This window comes from Hyla sarda, unplaced genomic scaffold (assembly GCF_029499605.1).
Source record: "Hyla sarda isolate aHylSar1 unplaced genomic scaffold, aHylSar1.hap1 scaffold_186, whole genome shotgun sequence".
Classification (NCBI taxonomy): domain Eukaryota; kingdom Metazoa; phylum Chordata; class Amphibia; order Anura; family Hylidae; genus Hyla; species Hyla sarda.
Window position 1 is genome coordinate 1 of NW_026608510.1, and position 17,933 is coordinate 17,933.

Here is a 17,933-nt window from a genome sequence, read left to right on the forward strand (position 1 = left end):
CCCGTTCTCAAAAATCCATTTAATATATGGTCCCCAGATAGGGGACGTATCAGATATTAAACTGATAAGAACAGATACTACACTTGATCTTAGCCAAAAGGCCGAGAAGCGATAACCGTGAAAGGGGCGGGCCCAACAAGGTGCCCTTCATGGGCACTATCACTGCTTGCTGTCAGGGAGGCTGCCAGACAATTTTCCATGCACACTCTGGGCTGGGGGGCAGTCAACCACCAGTACACACAGCAGAACCTAAACCCATACCATTATTGCTAAGCAGCAAGACAGGGGCCCATTGCACTCCCACGGGGCCTTTTTAAATGCAATCCATAACCCGGATTTGCCAGGAACCCTTCTTACTCCTCCTACTTGCATGTGACACTGGGCTTAGGATCTGCATAGGAAACACACACACAAGCACACACCTACCTTTGTTGCCTGCAGATGCCTCCTTGGCTGTCCCCAAACGGTATCAAACCAACACCCACGGGAAGCTGTAAGCATAGAGGACATGCCTGCACCCCATTGGACTTACCTGTGTGGGTTAAACCCGGGTTATTTGACAACCTATGGCGGTGATGGTTCTGCTCAGGCAGAGCAGTGCTGATGCTCCTCATAAAGCTGTCGCTGCTGTGAAGGTTCTAGGTGACATCACAAATCCCTATGGTTACATACACAACAAAGCTGGGTTGTTGTTGTTTACACTCTGCAAGGCCTGTGGAAGTGAGTGACATCATAGCACTGTAGTTCTGAGGGTTCTAGATGGATGCAACAATCTCCTGTTGCTTCTATGAAGGCCATAATAGACGACATCACCAAACAGCTCCATAGTCACATACACAGCAAAGGAGAGATGTTGTTTACACCTAGTGATGTCAGTGGTATTGAGTGACATCACAGCACAGTGCTAAGGCTCCTGGGCCTGGACACAGCAGCGGCTGCAATATCTCAACGGAGAATACGTTTATATATATGTGTGTGTGTGCGCGTATATATATATATATATATATATATATATATATATATATATATATATATTTCTCCGCCGAAATCACTTTTAAACCCATTTCCACCTTTTTTTCCCTTCTCTTCCTCTTACTTTTTTTTCACGTTTTTTTACGTTTTTCTCCTTTTCGCCTCTTTTCTGGGCGTATTATTCTTCTTTTTCTTCTTTTTTTTCGTCTAATGCATACCCCATCAGTGCAGCAATGCTTATTCAATACCGCCAGCAGATGGAGACACTGGGGGATAATTTTCTAAGGATTTATACTGATTTTTCCTGTCTGAATTTGTCGCACAGAAGGTTGCAGGCCAAATATGTGTGACATTTCTGCGACTTTAGCTTCTAGAGCATTTTTACAACATTATACATAGGTGCTGAATACATAAAAAGCGACTGTTCAGCGACAGACAAGTCGCATCGGCTGAAAGTAGGCCAGAATGTCAGTCCATGTTGGAGCAGGTTTAGATACAGTCTAAAGTATAGATCTCAAAGTCTGTGCACAGAATTTAGCAAGGGCCTCGCACCTTCTGATGCATCAGGTAGGTGCACAATAGCATAGCCTAACCCTCTGTACTTTGGTCTATATTGATGCGGGACATAGACAGCCAGCTGATGACCAATCCATTAGTGCAATGGATGGCTGGAAGCATTTGTCTTTGCCTTTGCAATACCACAGAAGCAATGCATGGTCAATGTACAGCAATGACACACCTGTGTGAACAGCCAGGAGACCCCCCCCCCCCCCCATGTTATGTTACAGAGTTACATAGTTAGTACGGTCGAAAAAAGACATATGTCCATCAAGTTCAACCAGGGAATTAAGGGGTAGGGGTGTGGCGCGATATTGGGGAAGGGATGAGATTTTATATTTCTTCATAAGCATTAATCTTATTTTGTCAATTAGGAACATTCAGCACCCACCCGCTATCAAGGCAGCTGCCTATCATGTCATGCCCTACCTGCACAGGTGTGCTGGCTACTCAAATGATCCAATTAAGGAGGCCATTTAGTCAGCAGCAGCAGAAGTCCTGTGCCTGGACGCTCCAACAGCGGCCAGACACAAGCAGAAGCAGAAGCAGCAGAAGCAGCAGCAGCACCACCTTTTGTTTTTTGGCTGCAGCAGCAGCAAGGCCCACAGGGCTGGCTAGCTGGCTAGCCAGCAAGCAGGTAGCAATGAAAGTAGGAATCTTTCTTTTTAACCCTGTAAGGGGGTGGTGCACTGTACCCGAAGATACTGCCATATCGGGTCAATGCATAGGGCGACGGAAGCAAGCTTCGAAATCGGCCCCCGTTCTCAAAAATCCATTTAATATATGGTCCCCAGATAGGGGACGTATCAGATATTAAACTGATAAGAACAGATACTACACTTGATCTTAGCCAAAAGGCCGAGAAGCGATAACCGTGAAAGGGGCGGGCCCAACAAGGTGCCCTTCATGGGCACTATCACTGCTTGCTGTCAGGGAGGCTGCCAGACAATTTTCCATGCACACTCTGGGCTGGGGGGCAGTCAACCACCAGTACACACAGCAGAACCTAAACCCATACCATTATTGCTAAGCAGCAAGACAGGGGCCCATTGCACTCCCACGGGGCCTTTTTAAATGCAATCCATAACCCGGATTTGCCAGGAACCCTTCTTACTCCTCCTACTTGCATGTGACACTGGGCTTAGGATCTGCATAGGAAACACACACACAAGCACACACCTACCTTTGTTGCCTGCAGATGCCTCCTTGGCTGTCCCCAAACGGTATCAAACCAACACCCACGGGAAGCTGTAAGCATAGAGGACATGCCTGCACCCCATTGGACTTACCTGTGTGGGTTAAACCCGGGTTATTTGACAACCTATGGCGGTGATGGTTCTGCTCAGGCAGAGCAGTGCTGATGCTCCTCATAAAGCTGTCGCTGCTGTGAAGGTTCTAGGTGACATCACAAATCCCTATGGTTACATACACAACAAAGCTGGGTTGTTGTTGTTTACACTCTGCAAGGCCTGTGGAAGTGAGTGACATCATAGCACTGTAGTTCTGAGGGTTCTAGATGGATGCAACAATCTCCTGTTGCTTCTATGAAGGCCATAATAGACGACATCACCAAACAGCTCCATAGTCACATACACAGCAAAGGAGAGATGTTGTTTACACCTAGTGATGTCAGTGGTATTGAGTGACATCACAGCACAGTGCTAAGGCTCCTGGGCCTGGACACAGCAGCGGCTGCAATATCTCAACGGAGAATACGTTTATATATATGTGTGTGTGTGCGCGTATATATATATATATATATATATATATATATATATATATTTCTCCGCCGAAATCACTTTTAAACCCATTTCCACCTTTTTTTCCCTTCTCTTCCTCTTACTTTTTTTCACGTTTTTTTACGTTTTTCTCCTTTTCGCCTCTTTTCTGGGCGTATTATTCTTCTTTTTCTTCTTTTTTTCGTCTAATGCATACCCCATCAGTGCAGTAATGCTTATTCAATACCGCCAGCAGATGGAGACACTGGGGGATAATTTTCTAAGGATTTATACTGATTTTTCCTGTCTGAATTTGTGGCACAGAAAGTTGCAGGCCAAATATGTGTGACATTTCTGCGACTTTAGCTTCTAGAGCATTTTTACAACATTATACATAGGTGCTGAATACATAAAAAGCGACTGTTCAGCGACAGACAAGTCGCATCGGCTGAAAGTAGGCCAGAATGTCAGTCCATGTTGGAGCAGGTTTAGATACAGTCTAAAGTATAGATCTCAAAGTCTGTGCACAGAATTTAGCAAGGGCCTCGCACCTTCTGATGCATCAGGTAGGTGCACAATAGCATAGCCTAACCCTCTGTACTTTGGTCTATATTGATGCGGGACATAGACAGCCAGCTGATGACCAATCCATTAGTGCAATGGATGGCTGGAAGCATTTGTCTTTGCCTTTGCAATACCACAGAAGCAATGCATGGTCAATGTACAGCAATGACACACCTGTGTGAACAGCCAGGAGACCCCCCCCCCCCATGTTATGTTACATAGTTACATAGTTAGTACGGTCGAAAAAAGACATATGTCCATCAAGTTCAACCAGGGAATTAAGGGGTAGGGGTGTGGCGCGATATTGGGGAAGGGATGAGATTTTATATTTCTTCATAAGCATTAATCTTATTTTGTCAATTAGGAACATTCAGCACCCACCCGCTATCAAGGCAGCTGCCTATCATGTCATGCCCTACCTGCACAGGTGTGCTGGCTACTCAAATGATCCAATTAAGGAGGCCATTTAGTCAGCAGCAGCAGAAGTCCTGTGCCTGGACGCTCCAACAGCGGCCAGACACAAGCAGAAGCAGAAGCAGCAGAAGCAGCAGAAGCAGCAGCAGCACCACCTTTTGTTTTTTGGCTGCAGCAGCAGCAAGGCCCACAGGGCTGGCTAGCTGGCTAGCCAGCAAGCAGGTAGCAATGAAAGTAGGAATCTTTCTTTTTAACCCTGTAAGGGGGTGGTGCACTGTACCCGAAGATACTGCCATATCGGGTCAATGCATAGGGCGACGGAAGCAAGCTTCAAAATCGGCCCCCGTTCTCAAAAATCCATTTAATATATGGTCCCCAGATAGGGGACGTATCAGATATTAAACTGATAAGAACAGATACTACACTTGATCTTAGCCAAAAGGCCGAGAAGCGATAACCGTGAAAGGGGCGGGCCCAACAAGGTGCCCTTCATGGGCACTATCACTGCTTGCTGTCAGGGAGGCTGCCAGACAATTTTCCATGCACACTCTGGGCTGGGGGGCAGTCAACCACCAGTACACACAGCAGAACCTAAACCCATACCATTATTGCTAAGCAGCAAGACAGGGGCCCATTGCACTCCCACGGGGCCTTTTTAAATGCAATCCATAACCCGGATTTGCCAGGAACCCTTCTTACTCCTCCTACTTGCATGTGACACTGGGCTTAGGATCTGCATAGGAAACACACACACAAGCACACACCTACCTTTGTTGCCTGCAGATGCCTCCTTGGCTGTCCCCAAACGGTATCAAACCAACACCCACGGGAAGCTGTAAGCATAGAGGACATGCCTGCACCCCATTGGACTTACCTGTGTGGGTTAAACCCGGGTTATTTGACAACCTATGGCGGTGATGGTTCTGCTCAGGCAGAGCAGTGCTGATGCTCCTCATAAAGCTGTCGCTGCTGTGAAGGTTCTAGGTGACATCACAAATCCCTATGGTTACATACACAACAAAGCTGGGTTGTTGTTGTTTACACTCTGCAAGGCCTGTGGAAGTGAGTGACATCATAGCACTGTAGTTCTGAGGGTTCTAGATGGATGCAACAATCTCCTGTTGCTTCTATGAAGGCCATAATAGACGACATCACCAAACAGCTCCATAGTCACATACACAGCAAAGGAGAGATGTTGTTTACACCTAGTGATGTCAGTGGTATTGAGTGACATCACAGCACAGTGCTAAGGCTCCTGGGCCTGGACACAGCAGCGGCTGCAATATCTCAACGGAGAATACGTTTATATATATGTGTGTGTGTGCGCGTATATATATATATATATATATATATATATATATATATATATATATATTTCTCCGCCGAAATCACTTTTAAACCCATTTCCACCTTTTTTTCCCTTCTCTTCCTCTTACTTTTTTTTCACGTTTTTTTACGTTTTTCTCCTTTTCGCCTCTTTTCTGGGCGTATTATTCTTCTTTTTCTTCTTTTTTTTCGTCTAATGCATACCCCATCAGTGCAGCAATGCTTATTCAATACCGCCAGCAGATGGAGACACTGGGGGATAATTTTCTAAGGATTTATACTGATTTTTCCTGTCTGAATTTGTCGCACAGAAAGTTGCAGGCCAAATATGTGTGACATTTCTGCGACTTTAGCTTCTAGAGCATTTTTACAACATTATACATAGGTGCTGAATACATAAAAAGCGACTGTTCAGCGACAGACAAGTCGCATCGGCTGAAAGTAGGCCAGAATGTCAGTCCATGTTGGAGCAGGTTTAGATACAGTCTAAAGTATAGATCTCAAAGTCTGTGCACAGAATTTAGCAAGGGCCTCGCACCTTCTGATGCATCAGGTAGGTGCACAATAGCATAGCCTAACCCTCTGTACTTTGGTCTATATTGATGCGGGACATAGACAGCCAGCTGATGACCAATCCATTAGTGCAATGGATGGCTGGAAGCATTTGTCTTTGCCTTTGCAATACCACAGAAGCAATGCATGGTCAATGTACAGCAATGACACACCTGTGTGAACAGCCAGGAGACCCCCCCCCCCCATGTTATGTTACATAGTTACATAGTTAGTACGGTCGAAAAAAGACATATGTCCATCAAGTTCAACCAGGGAATTAAGGGGTAGGGGTGTGGCGCGATATTGGGGAAGGGATGAGATTTTATATTTCTTCATAAGCATTAATCTTATTTTGTCAATTAGGAACATTCAGCACCCACCCGCTATCAAGGCAGCTGCCTATCATGTCATGCCCTACCTGCACAGGTGTGCTGGCTACTCAAATGATCCAATTAAGGAGGCCATTTAGTCAGCAGCAGCAGAAGTCCTGTGCCTGGACGCTCCAACAGCGGCCAGACACAAGCAGAAGCAGAAGCAGCAGAAGCAGCAGCAGCACCACCTTTTGTTTTTTGGCTGCAGCAGCAGCAAGGCCCACAGGGCTGGCTAGCTGGCTAGCCAGCAAGCAGGTAGCAATGAAAGTAGGAATCTTTCTTTTTAACCCTGTAAGGGGGTGGTGCACTGTACCCGAAGATACTGCCATATCGGGTCAATGCATAGGGCGACGGAAGCAAGCTTCGAAATCGGCCCCCGTTCTCAAAAATCCATTTAATATATGGTCCCCAGATAGGGGACGTATCAGATATTAAACTGATAAGAACAGATACTACACTTGATCTTAGCCAAAAGGCCGAGAAGCGATAACCGTGAAAGGGGCGGGCCCAACAAGGTGCCCTTCATGGGCACTATCACTGCTTGCTGTCAGGGAGGCTGCCAGACAATTTTCCATGCACACTCTGGGCTGGGGGGCAGTCAACCACCAGTACACACAGCAGAACCTAAACCCATACCATTATTGCTAAGCAGCAAGACAGGGGCCCATTGCACTCCCACGGGGCCTTTTTAAATGCAATCCATAACCCGGATTTGCCAGGAACCCTTCTTACTCCTCCTACTTGCATGTGACACTGGGCTTAGGATCTGCATAGGAAACACACACACAAGCACACACCTACCTTTGTTGCCTGCAGATGCCTCCTTGGCTGTCCCCAAACGGTATCAAACCAACACCCACGGGAAGCTGTAAGCATAGAGGACATGCCTGCACCCCATTGGACTTACCTGTGTGGGTTAAACCCGGGTTATTTGACAACCTATGGCGGTGATGGTTCTGCTCAGGCAGAGCAGTGCTGATGCTCCTCATAAAGCTGTCGCTGCTGTGAAGGTTCTAGGTGACATCACAAATCCCTATGGTTACATACACAACAAAGCTGGGTTGTTGTTGTTTACACTCTGCAAGGCCTGTGGAAGTGAGTGACATCATAGCACTGTAGTTCTGAGGGTTCTAGATGGATGCAACAATCTCCTGTTGCTTCTATGAAGGCCATAATAGACGACATCACCAAACAGCTCCATAGTCACATACACAGCAAAGGAGAGATGTTGTTTACACCTAGTGATGTCAGTGGTATTGAGTGACATCACAGCACAGTGCTAAGGCTCCTGGGCCTGGACACAGCAGCGGCTGCAATATCTCAACGGAGAATACGTTTATATATATGTGTGTGTGTGCGCGTATATATATATATATATATATATATATATATATATATATATATATATACTCCGCCGAAATCACTTTTAAACCCATTTCCACCTTTTTTTCCCTTCTCTTCCTCTTACTTTTTTTTCACGTTTTTTTACGTTTTTCTCCTTTTCGCCTCTTTTCTGGGCGTATTATTCTTCTTTTTCTTCTTTTTTTTCGTCTAATGCATACCCCATCAGTGCAGCAATGCTTATTCAATACCGCCAGCAGATGGAGACACTGGGGGATAATTTTCTAAGGATTTATACTGATTTTTCCTGTCTGAATTTGTCGCACAGAAAGTTGCAGGCCAAATATGTGTGACATTTCTGCGACTTTAGCTTCTAGAGCATTTTTACAACATTATACATAGGTGCTGAATACATAAAAAGCGACTGTTCAGCGACAGACAAGTCGCATCGGCTGAAAGTAGGCCAGAATGTCAGTCCATGTTGGAGCAGGTTTAGATACAGTCTAAAGTATAGATCTCAAAGTCTGTGCACAGAATTTAGCAAGGGCCTCGCACCTTCTGATGCATCAGGTAGGTGCACAATAGCATAGCCTAACCCTCTGTACTTTGGTCTATATTGATGCGGGACATAGACAGCCAGCTGATGACCAATCCATTAGTGCAATGGATGGCTGGAAGCATTTGTCTTTGCCTTTGCAATACCACAGAAGCAATGCATGGTCAATGTACAGCAATGACACACCTGTGTGAACAGCCAGGAGACCCCCCCCCCCCCCCCATGTTATGTTACATAGTTACATAGTTAGTACGGTCGAAAAAAGACATATGTCCATCAAGTTCAACCAGGGAATTAAGGGGTAGGGGTGTGGCGCGATATTGGGGAAGGGATGAGATTTTATATTTCTTCATAAGCATTAATCTTATTTTGTCAATTAGGAACATTCAGCACCCACCCGCTATCAAGGCAGCTGCCTATCATGTCATGCCCTACCTGCACAGGTGTGCTGGCTACTCAAATGATCCAATTAAGGAGGCCATTTAGTCAGCAGCAGCAGAAGTCCTGTGCCTGGACGCTCCAACAGCGGCCAGACACAAGCAGAAGCAGAAGCAGCAGAAGCAGCAGCAGCACCACCTTTTGTTTTTTGGCTGCAGCAGCAGCAAGGCCCACAGGGCTGGCTAGCTGGCTAGCCAGCAAGCAGGTAGCAATGAAAGTAGGAATCTTTCTTTTTAACCCTGTAAGGGGGTGGTGCACTGTACCCGAAGATACTGCCATATCGGGTCAATGCATAGGGCGACGGAAGCAAGCTTCGAAATCGGCCCCCGTTCTCAAAAATCCATTTAATATATGGTCCCCAGATAGGGGACGTATCAGATATTAAACTGATAAGAACAGATACTACACTTGATCTTAGCCAAAAGGCCGAGAAGCGATAACCGTGAAAGGGGCGGGCCCAACAAGGTGCCCTTCATGGGCACTATCACTGCTTGCTGTCAGGGAGGCTGCCAGACAATTTTCCATGCACACTCTGGGCTGGGGGGCAGTCAACCACCAGTACACACAGCAGAACCTAAACCCATACCATTATTGCTAAGCAGCAAGACAGGGGCCCATTGCACTCCCACGGGGCCTTTTTAAATGCAATCCATAACCCGGATTTGCCAGGAACCCTTCTTACTCCTCCTACTTGCATGTGACACTGGGCTTAGGATCTGCATAGGAAACACACACACAAGCACACACCTACCTTTGTTGCCTGCAGATGCCTCCTTGGCTGTCCCCAAACGGTATCAAACCAACACCCACGGGAAGCTGTAAGCATAGAGGACATGCCTGCACCCCATTGGACTTACCTGTGTGGGTTAAACCCGGGTTATTTGACAACCTATGGCGGTGATGGTTCTGCTCAGGCAGAGCAGTGCTGATGCTCCTCATAAAGCTGTCGCTGCTGTGAAGGTTCTAGGTGACATCACAAATCCCTATGGTTACATACACAACAAAGCTGGGTTGTTGTTGTTTACACTCTGCAAGGCCTGTGGAAGTGAGTGACATCATAGCACTGTAGTTCTGAGGGTTCTAGATGGATGCAACAATCTCCTGTTGCTTCTATGAAGGCCATAATAGACGACATCACCAAACAGCTCCATAGTCACATACACAGCAAAGGAGAGATGTTGTTTACACCTAGTGATGTCAGTGGTATTGAGTGACATCACAGCACAGTGCTAAGGCTCCTGGGCCTGGACACAGCAGCGGCTGCAATATCTCAACGGAGAATACGTTTATATATATGTGTGTGTGTGCGCGTATATATATATATATATATATATATATATATATATATATATTTCTCCGCCGAAATCACTTTTAAACCCATTTCCACCTTTTTTTCCCTTCTCTTCCTCTTACTTTTTTTCACGTTTTTTTACGTTTTTCTCCTTTTCGCCTCTTTTCTGGGCGTATTATTCTTCTTTTTCTTCTTTTTTTCGTCTAATGCATACCCCATCAGTGCAGTAATGCTTATTCAATACCGCCAGCAGATGGAGACACTGGGGGATAATTTTCTAAGGATTTATACTGATTTTTCCTGTCTGAATTTGTGGCACAGAAAGTTGCAGGCCAAATATGTGTGACATTTCTGCGACTTTAGCTTCTAGAGCATTTTTACAACATTATACATAGGTGCTGAATACATAAAAAGCGACTGTTCAGCGACAGACAAGTCGCATCGGCTGAAAGTAGGCCAGAATGTCAGTCCATGTTGGAGCAGGTTTAGATACAGTCTAAAGTATAGATCTCAAAGTCTGTGCACAGAATTTAGCAAGGGCCTCGCACCTTCTGATGCATCAGGTAGGTGCACAATAGCATAGCCTAACCCTCTGTACTTTGGTCTATATTGATGCGGGACATAGACAGCCAGCTGATGACCAATCCATTAGTGCAATGGATGGCTGGAAGCATTTGTCTTTGCCTTTGCAATACCACAGAAGCAATGCATGGTCAATGTACAGCAATGACACACCTGTGTGAACAGCCAGGAGACCCCCCCCCCCCATGTTATGTTACATAGTTACATAGTTAGTACGGTCGAAAAAAGACATATGTCCATCAAGTTCAACCAGGGAATTAAGGGGTAGGGGTGTGGCGCGATATTGGGGAAGGGATGAGATTTTATATTTCTTCATAAGCATTAATCTTATTTTGTCAATTAGGAACATTCAGCACCCACCCGCTATCAAGGCAGCTGCCTATCATGTCATGCCCTACCTGCACAGGTGTGCTGGCTACTCAAATGATCCAATTAAGGAGGCCATTTAGTCAGCAGCAGCAGAAGTCCTGTGCCTGGACGCTCCAACAGCGGCCAGACACAAGCAGAAGCAGAAGCAGCAGAAGCAGCAGAAGCAGCAGCAGCACCACCTTTTGTTTTTTGGCTGCAGCAGCAGCAAGGCCCACAGGGCTGGCTAGCTGGCTAGCCAGCAAGCAGGTAGCAATGAAAGTAGGAATCTTTCTTTTTAACCCTGTAAGGGGGTGGTGCACTGTACCCGAAGATACTGCCATATCGGGTCAATGCATAGGGCGACGGAAGCAAGCTTCAAAATCGGCCCCCGTTCTCAAAAATCCATTTAATATATGGTCCCCAGATAGGGGACGTATCAGATATTAAACTGATAAGAACAGATACTACACTTGATCTTAGCCAAAAGGCCGAGAAGCGATAACCGTGAAAGGGGCGGGCCCAACAAGGTGCCCTTCATGGGCACTATCACTGCTTGCTGTCAGGGAGGCTGCCAGACAATTTTCCATGCACACTCTGGGCTGGGGGGCAGTCAACCACCAGTACACACAGCAGAACCTAAACCCATACCATTATTGCTAAGCAGCAAGACAGGGGCCCATTGCACTCCCACGGGGCCTTTTTAAATGCAATCCATAACCCGGATTTGCCAGGAACCCTTCTTACTCCTCCTACTTGCATGTGACACTGGGCTTAGGATCTGCATAGGAAACACACACACAAGCACACACCTACCTTTGTTGCCTGCAGATGCCTCCTTGGCTGTCCCCAAACGGTATCAAACCAACACCCACGGGAAGCTGTAAGCATAGAGGACATGCCTGCACCCCATTGGACTTACCTGTGTGGGTTAAACCCGGGTTATTTGACAACCTATGGCGGTGATGGTTCTGCTCAGGCAGAGCAGTGCTGATGCTCCTCATAAAGCTGTCGCTGCTGTGAAGGTTCTAGGTGACATCACAAATCCCTATGGTTACATACACAACAAAGCTGGGTTGTTGTTGTTTACACTCTGCAAGGCCTGTGGAAGTGAGTGACATCATAGCACTGTAGTTCTGAGGGTTCTAGATGGATGCAACAATCTCCTGTTGCTTCTATGAAGGCCATAATAGACGACATCACCAAACAGCTCCATAGTCACATACACAGCAAAGGAGAGATGTTGTTTACACCTAGTGATGTCAGTGGTATTGAGTGACATCACAGCACAGTGCTAAGGCTCCTGGGCCTGGACACAGCAGCGGCTGCAATATCTCAACGGAGAATACGTTTATATATATGTGTGTGTGTGCGCGTATATATATATATATATATATATATATATATATATATATATATTTCTCCGCCGAAATCACTTTTAAACCCATTTCCACCTTTTTTTCCCTTCTCTTCCTCTTACTTTTTTTTCACGTTTTTTTACGTTTTTCTCCTTTTCGCCTCTTTTCTGGGCGTATTATTCTTCTTTTTCTTCTTTTTTTTCGTCTAATGCATACCCCATCAGTGCAGCAATGCTTATTCAATACCGCCAGCAGATGGAGACACTGGGGGATAATTTTCTAAGGATTTATACTGATTTTTCCTGTCTGAATTTGTCGCACAGAAAGTTGCAGGCCAAATATGTGTGACATTTCTGCGACTTTAGCTTCTAGAGCATTTTTACAACATTATACATAGGTGCTGAATACATAAAAAGCGACTGTTCAGCGACAGACAAGTCGCATCGGCTGAAAGTAGGCCAGAATGTCAGTCCATGTTGGAGCAGGTTTAGATACAGTCTAAAGTATAGATCTCAAAGTCTGTGCACAGAATTTAGCAAGGGCCTCGCACCTTCTGATGCATCAGGTAGGTGCACAATAGCATAGCCTAACCCTCTGTACTTTGGTCTATATTGATGCGGGACATAGACAGCCAGCTGATGACCAATCCATTAGTGCAATGGATGGCTGGAAGCATTTGTCTTTGCCTTTGCAATACCACAGAAGCAATGCATGGTCAATGTACAGCAATGACACACCTGTGTGAACAGCCAGGAGACCCCCCCCCCCCATGTTATGTTACATAGTTACATAGTTAGTACGGTCGAAAAAAGACATATGTCCATCAAGTTCAACCAGGGAATTAAGGGGTAGGGGTGTGGCGCGATATTGGGGAAGGGATGAGATTTTATATTTCTTCATAAGCATTAATCTTATTTTGTCAATTAGGAACATTCAGCACCCACCCGCTATCAAGGCAGCTGCCTATCATGTCATGCCCTACCTGCACAGGTGTGCTGGCTACTCAAATGATCCAATTAAGGAGGCCATTTAGTCAGCAGCAGCAGAAGTCCTGTGCCTGGACGCTCCAACAGCGGCCAGACACAAGCAGAAGCAGAAGCAGCAGAAGCAGCAGCAGCACCACCTTTTGTTTTTTGGCTGCAGCAGCAGCAAGGCCCACAGGGCTGGCTAGCTGGCTAGCCAGCAAGCAGGTAGCAATGAAAGTAGGAATCTTTCTTTTTAACCCTGTAAGGGGGTGGTGCACTGTACCCGAAGATACTGCCATATCGGGTCAATGCATAGGGCGACGGAAGCAAGCTTCGAAATCGGCCCCCGTTCTCAAAAATCCATTTAATATATGGTCCCCAGATAGGGGACGTATCAGATATTAAACTGATAAGAACAGATACTACACTTGATCTTAGCCAAAAGGCCGAGAAGCGATAACCGTGAAAGGGGCGGGCCCAACAAGGTGCCCTTCATGGGCACTATCACTGCTTGCTGTCAGGGAGGCTGCCAGACAATTTTCCATGCACACTCTGGGCTGGGGGGCAGTCAACCACCAGTACACACAGCAGAACCTAAACCCATACCATTATTGCTAAGCAGCAAGACAGGGGCCCATTGCACTCCCACGGGGCCTTTTTAAATGCAATCCATAACCCGGATTTGCCAGGAACCCTTCTTACTCCTCCTACTTGCATGTGACACTGGGCTTAGGATCTGCATAGGAAACACACACACAAGCACACACCTACCTTTGTTGCCTGCAGATGCCTCCTTGGCTGTCCCCAAACGGTATCAAACCAACACCCACGGGAAGCTGTAAGCATAGAGGACATGCCTGCACCCCATTGGACTTACCTGTGTGGGTTAAACCCGGGTTATTTGACAACCTATGGCGGTGATGGTTCTGCTCAGGCAGAGCAGTGCTGATGCTCCTCATAAAGCTGTCGCTGCTGTGAAGGTTCTAGGTGACATCACAAATCCCTATGGTTACATACACAACAAAGCTGGGTTGTTGTTGTTTACACTCTGCAAGGCCTGTGGAAGTGAGTAACATCATAGCACTGTAGTTCTGAGGGTTCTAGATGGATGCAACAATCTCCTGTTGCTTCTATGAAGGCCATAATAGACGACATCACCAAACAGCTCCATAGTCACATACACAGCAAAGGAGAGATGTTGTTTACACCTAGTGATGTCAGTGGTATTGAGTGACATCACAGCACAGTGCTAAGGCTCCTGGGCCTGGACACAGCAGCGGCTGCAATATCTCAACGGAGAATACGTTTATATATATGTGTGTGTGTGCGCATATATATATATATATATATATATATATATATATATATTTCTCCGCCGAAATCACTTTTAAACCCATTTCCACCTTTTTTTCCCTTCTCTTCCTCTTACTTTTTTTTCACGTTTTTTTACGTTTTTCTCCTTTTCGCCTCTTTTCTGGGCGTATTATTCTTCTTTTTCTTCTTTTTTTTTCGTCTAATGCATACCCCATCAGTGCAGCAATGCTTATTCAATACCGCCAGCAGATGGAGACACTGGGGGATAATTTTCTAAGGATTTATACTGATTTTTCCTGTCTGAATTTGTCGCACAGAAAGTTGCAGGCCAAATATGTGTGACATTTCTGCGACTTTAGCTTCTAGAGCATTTTTACAACATTATACATAGGTGCTGAATACATAAAAAGCGACTGTTCAGCGACAGACAAGTCGCATCGGCTGAAAGTAGGCCAGAATGTCAGTCCATGTTGGAGCAGGTTTAGATACAGTCTAAAGTATAGATCTCAAAGTCTGTGCACAGAATTTAGCAAGGGCCTCGCACCTTCTGATGCATCAGGTAGGTGCACAATAGCATAGCCTAACCCTCTGTACTTTGGTCTATATTGATGCGGGACATAGACAGCCAGCTGATGACCAATCCATTAGTGCAATGGATGGCTGGAAGCATTTGTCTTTGCCTTTGCAATACCACAGAAGCAATGCATGGTCAATGTACAGCAATGACACACCTGTGTGAACAGCCAGGAGACCCCCCCCCCCATGTTATGTTACATAGTTACATAGTTAGTACGGTCGAAAAAAGACATATGTCCATCAAGTTCAACCAGGGAATTAAGGGGTAGGGGTGTGGCGCGATATTGGGGAAGGGATGAGATTTTATATTTCTTCATAAGCATTAATCTTATTTTGTCAATTAGGAACATTCAGCACCCACCCGCTATCAAGGCAGCTGCCTATCATGTCATGCCCTACCTGCACAGGTGTGCTGGCTACTCAAATGATCCAATTAAGGAGGCCATTTAGTCAGCAGCAGCAGAAGTCCTGTGCCTGGACGCTCCAACAGCGGCCAGACACAAGCAGAAGCAGAAGCAGCAGAAGCAGCAGCAGCACCACCTTTTGTTTTTTGGCTGCAGCAGCAGCAAGGCCCACAGGGCTGGCTAGCTGGCTAGCCAGCAAGCAGGTAGCAATGAAAGTAGGAATCTTTCTTTTTAACCCTGTAAGGGGGTGGTGCACTGTACCCGAAGATACTGCCATATCGGGTCAATGCATAGGGCGACGGAAGCAAGCTTCGAAATCGGCCCCCGTTCTCAAAAATCCATTTAATATATGGTCCCCAGATAGGGGACGTATCAGATATTAAACTGATAAGAACAGATACTACACTTGATCTTAGCCAAAAGGCCGAGAAGCGATAACCGTGAAAGGGGCGGGCCCAACAAGGTGCCCTTCATGGGCACTATCACTGCTTGCTGTCAGGGAGGCTGCCAGACAATTTTCCATGCACACTCTGGGCTGGGGGGCAGTCAACCACCAGTACACACAGCAGAACCTAAACCCATACCATTATTGCTAAGCAGCAAGACAGGGGCCCATTGCACTCCCACGGGGCCTTTTTAAATGCAATCCATAACCCGGATTTGCCAGGAACCCTTCTTACTCCTCCTACTTGCATGTGACACTGGGCTTAGGATCTGCATAGGAAACACACACACAAGCACACACCTACCTTTGTTGCCTGCAGATGCCTCCTTGGCTGTCCCCAAACGGTATCAAACCAACACCCACGGGAAGCTGTAAGCATAGAGGACATGCCTGCACCCCATTGGACTTACCTGTGTGGGTTAAACCCGGGTTATTTGACAACCTATGGCGGTGATGGTTCTGCTCAGGCAGAGCAGTGCTGATGCTCCTCATAAAGCTGTCGCTGCTGTGAAGGTTCTAGGTGACATCACAAATCCCTATGGTTACATACACAACAAAGCTGGGTTGTTGTTGTTTACACTCTGCAAGGCCTGTGGAAGTGAGTGACATCATAGCACTGTAGTTCTGAGGGTTCTAGATGGATGCAACAATCTCCTGTTGCTTCTATGAAGGCCATAATAGACGACATCACCAAACAGCTCCATAGTCACATACACAGCAAAGGAGAGATGTTGTTTACACCTAGTGATGTCAGTGGTATTGAGTGACATCACAGCACAGTGCTAAGGCTCCTGGGCCTGGACACAGCAGCGGCTGCAATATCTCAACGGAGAATACGTTTATATATATGTGTGTGTGTGCGCGTATATATATATATATATAAATATATATATATTTCTCCGCCGAAATCACTTTTAAACCCATTTCCACCTTTTTTTCCCTTCTCTTCCTCTTACTTTTTTTTCACGTTTTTTTACGTTTTTCTCCTTTTTGCCTCTTTTCTGGGCGTATTATTCTTCTTTTTCTTCTTTTTTTTCGTCTAATGCATACCCCATCAGTGCAGCAATGCTTATTCAATACCGCCAGCAGATGGAGACACTGGGGGATAATTTTCTAAGGATTTATATTGATTTTTCCTGTCTGAATTTGTCGCACAGAAAGTTGCAGGCCAAATATGTGTGACATTTCTGCGACTTTAGCTTCTAGAGCATTTTTACAACATTATACATAGGTGCTGAATACATAAAAAGCGACTGTTCAGCGACAGACAAGTCGCATCGGCTGAAAGTAGGCCAGAATGTCAGTCCATGTTGGAGCAGGTTTAGATACAGTCTAAAGTATAGATCTCAAAGTCTGTGCACAGAATTTAGCAAGGGCCTCGCACCTTCTGATGCATCAGGTAGGTGCACAATAGCATAGCCTAACCCTCTGTACTTTGGTCTATATTGATGCGGGACATAGACAGCCAGCTGATGACCAATCCATTAGTGCAATGGATGGCTGGAAGCATTTGTCTTTGCCTTTGCAATACCACAGAAGCAATGCATGGTCAATGTACAGCAATGACACACCTGTGTGAACAGCCAGGAGACCCCCCCCCCCCCCCATGTTATGTTACATAGTTACATAGTTAGTACGGTCGAAAAAAGACATATGTCCATCAAGTTCAACCAGGGAATTAAGGGGTAGGGGTGTGGCGCGATATTGGGGAAGGGATGAGATTTTATATTTCTTCATAAGCATTAATCTTATTTTGTCAATTAGGAACATTCAGCACCCACCCGCTATCAAGGCAGCTGCCTATCATGTCATGCCCTACCTGCACAGGTGTGCTGGCTACTCA

General features: G+C 46.0%; 7 non-coding genes and 1 pseudogene across 7 annotated transcripts; all 8 read right to left on the reverse strand.

Moving 5' to 3' along the window:
• Window positions 1–113, reverse strand: LOC130315217 (U2 spliceosomal RNA; annotated as a pseudogene; the record flags this gene model as incomplete).
• Window positions 114–2,209: 2,096 nt separating this feature from the next.
• LOC130315140 (U2 spliceosomal RNA) lies at window positions 2,210–2,400 on the reverse strand. Its single transcript, XR_008862720.1, has one exon. It is a non-coding gene; the product is annotated as a U2 spliceosomal RNA (small nuclear RNA).
• Window positions 2,401–4,490: 2,090 nt separating this feature from the next.
• LOC130315253 (U2 spliceosomal RNA) lies at window positions 4,491–4,681 on the reverse strand. Its single transcript, XR_008862809.1, has one exon. It is a non-coding gene; the product is annotated as a U2 spliceosomal RNA (small nuclear RNA).
• A 2,091-nt stretch (window positions 4,682–6,772) lies between these two features.
• LOC130315152 (U2 spliceosomal RNA) lies at window positions 6,773–6,963 on the reverse strand. The gene has a single exon (XR_008862731.1). It is a non-coding gene; the product is annotated as a U2 spliceosomal RNA (small nuclear RNA).
• A 2,094-nt stretch (window positions 6,964–9,057) lies between these two features.
• Window positions 9,058–9,248, reverse strand: LOC130315165 (U2 spliceosomal RNA). The gene has a single exon (XR_008862742.1). It is a non-coding gene; the product is annotated as a U2 spliceosomal RNA (small nuclear RNA).
• Window positions 9,249–11,340: 2,092 nt separating this feature from the next.
• LOC130315265 (U2 spliceosomal RNA) lies at window positions 11,341–11,531 on the reverse strand. The gene has a single exon (XR_008862820.1). It is a non-coding gene; the product is annotated as a U2 spliceosomal RNA (small nuclear RNA).
• Window positions 11,532–13,618: 2,087 nt separating this feature from the next.
• Window positions 13,619–13,809, reverse strand: LOC130315177 (U2 spliceosomal RNA). Its single transcript, XR_008862753.1, has one exon. It is a non-coding gene; the product is annotated as a U2 spliceosomal RNA (small nuclear RNA).
• A 2,081-nt stretch (window positions 13,810–15,890) lies between these two features.
• Window positions 15,891–16,081, reverse strand: LOC130315189 (U2 spliceosomal RNA). Its single transcript, XR_008862764.1, has one exon. It is a non-coding gene; the product is annotated as a U2 spliceosomal RNA (small nuclear RNA).
• Between the last annotated feature and the right edge of the window lie 1,852 nt (window positions 16,082–17,933).